The sequence below is a fragment of the Gorilla gorilla genome, chromosome 7 (assembly GCF_029281585.2).
Source record: "Gorilla gorilla gorilla isolate KB3781 chromosome 7, NHGRI_mGorGor1-v2.1_pri, whole genome shotgun sequence".
In the NCBI taxonomy this organism is placed as follows: Eukaryota; Metazoa; Chordata; class Mammalia; order Primates; family Hominidae; genus Gorilla; species Gorilla gorilla.
The window spans coordinates 28,301,875-28,304,458 of NC_073231.2; the positions used below are offsets into that span (position 1 = coordinate 28,301,875).

Sequence of the window (2,584 nt, forward strand, 5' to 3'; positions counted from 1 at the left end):
ATGCTAAGCATAAGGAGAGCTTTCCATTGTAGCTGTTGAGGGCATGAACTAGTCCCATCTTTTAGTGAGCCTTGGAGATCATTCTCCCTGTTCCTTTCTAATGCTACTTGCCTTAGCTTCAGGACTTATTTTACATGCATATGCTGATCAGTATTTGGTTAAAGTCTTTGAGGAAACCCTCTGATAATCTCTGGCGTTCATTCTCTTCAGTAATCTGCCTTATGAATTGAGAATTCTTAGCCTTTTTCTTCTTCTTCTTCTTCTTTTTTTTTTTTTTTTTTTTTTTTTTTTTGAGATGGAGTCTTGCTCTGTCACTCAGGCTGGAGTGCAGTGGCATGATCTCAGCTCACTGCAACCTCCGCCTCCCAGGTTCAAGCAATTCTCCTGGCTCAGCCTCCCAAGTAGCTGGGACCACAGACGTGCACCACCATGCCCAGCTAATTTTTGTATTTTTAGTAGAGACAGGGTTTCACTATACTGGCCAGGCTGGTCTTGAACTCCTGACCTCAGGTGATCCACCTGCTTCAGCCTCCCAAAGTGCTGGGATTACAGGCGTGAGCTGCCGAGCCTGGCCTGGACCTGTTCTTCAACCATGAAGACCAGGGGAAAGTGCTAACACAGTCCCTACTACCACAAATTATGCAGTTGAATTTCCCACATTTGGGGAAATTGCAGGGGTCAGCACATCCGGAGTGCAATGGATGAGCCTCGTGCTGGGAAAATCACCTTCATGATCATGGTATCTCCCCTGCCAGTAAGTATGAATTCTTAGCCTTCTTAAACCCTGACCTCTGCCTCTTCAACTCAGGGAAAACGCCCAGGTCCTACTGGTTTGATCTGTTTTATGCTGCATACTCTCCCCAGGCAGTAAGCTAGAGCAATCTTAGGGCTCTTTTACTTTGATTTCTGATTCTTGGGGATCACTGCCGTTATTTACTTGTTTTTCAATGTTGGAAAACTGTTCTTTCCTATATTTTGTGTGCTTTTTCCCTATTATTTCAATTATGTATAAATTTAGTCTGTTATTCCATCATGACTAGGAGCATACCACCTCTGCTTTAAAAAGTACTTTTTAAGTACTGTTCATCTATTACTTATAAAGTCTCGATTATTATCCATATTTGCTTTCTATCCATGAATTTTAACATTTAAAAACAGGTTTTTCTGATTTCTCTTTTGTATATTTTACTTATAAAAATAATTAGTTACATCCATATAAATACTTGAACTTTAGCAGTTTTTCACTATGGTAAGCATTTGTTAAAATATAGTTTCTGAATTTTTCAACATTGTTCCCTCTAAGCTTATAAAACCTTTTCATCTGTAAACGGGAACTTTTCTGCCTCGTTTTTACCTCTCACTTTTTTTCCACTAGCCCATCATCTTAAAACTTACTATGCTAATACTACTCTTGATACCTACAATTTCCTTTTCATAATAATGGATTTTCATTAAGTGACAGGTTGTATTATCCCTGATTGTGTAAAGGAGTATTTTCTTGTCAAATTTTAGTTTTAGACTGAGAAGGTGGGAAGCTGAGAGGGTTTTGGCACAGGTTATACCTTATATTAATAATATAATTTCAAAATTAAAATACAAGTGGCAACGGTTAGAAATCTAAGAGACAAGATGATGAGTCAGGCTGGTGTTATAATGTGGGCTTCCACACAGGGATGAGAGCAATTACAATGTCTGGGCAGTTAAACAGCAAGACATTCTTAGCTGGATGACAGAACAAAGTTGTGGTTGGGGCTCTTGGTTTTAGTCTGATTCCATCTGTACTAGATCAAGTAGGACTCATATTTGTGAATGTGGATCATACCTTTCTGTTCACACTTGTGATGTTCTGGGCCCTCCTTTTTGCACCTCTTTTGTTATTTAGCTGAGATATGACACGAGAGGGAAAGGAACAGGATACATCTTCCCATCAGGAGGAAAATAGAATCAGCTATTCTGAGCATTTTAAATCTTTTGGGGTTACATGAGGCATTTCAGCTGCTACATCAACTAAACACTTCAGTCAGTCAACGTTTACCAAGTATATTGACCCTCCATATCCACAAGTTTTGCATCTGAGGATTCAAACAACTGAGGATAAAAATACAGAAAAAGTAAATAAATACATATACAATGATAAAAATAATACAATTGAAAACAAAGCATAACAATGATTTGCATAACATCTACATTGTTTTAAGTATTATAGGTAGTCTATTGATGATTTAAAGTATAGAGGAAGATGTTTGTAGGTTATATGTAAATACTACATTTTATGGAAGACGCTGGAGCATCCACAGATTCTTCTGTCTGCGGGGATCCTGGACGCAATCCTCCGTGGATACAAAGGGAAAACTGTACCTGTTATTTGCTAAATACTGAGACTATAATGGTTATTACACGTCTTCTAACTTTATAAATGTTAGTTTCTGGTTAGGAAGATTGATGTATAAGTAGGTAACTTTACTTATTATTTCTAGTATTAGGGGTATACGTGAGATGCTCAGGAGCCCCCTTGAACAATTAGCAAGCCTTGTCGTGACTTCTTTAGTAAATGCATTATCTTTGATGCTGGGAATCTTTATCA

General features: G+C 38.1%; 1 non-coding gene across 1 annotated transcript; it reads right to left on the reverse strand.

The window, feature by feature from the left end:
- Window positions 1–601: 601 nt before the first annotated feature.
- LOC115935729 (U1 spliceosomal RNA) lies at window positions 602–762 on the reverse strand. Its single transcript, XR_004071344.1, has one exon. It is a non-coding gene; the product is annotated as a U1 spliceosomal RNA (small nuclear RNA).
- Window positions 763–2,584: the final 1,822 nt, after the last annotated feature.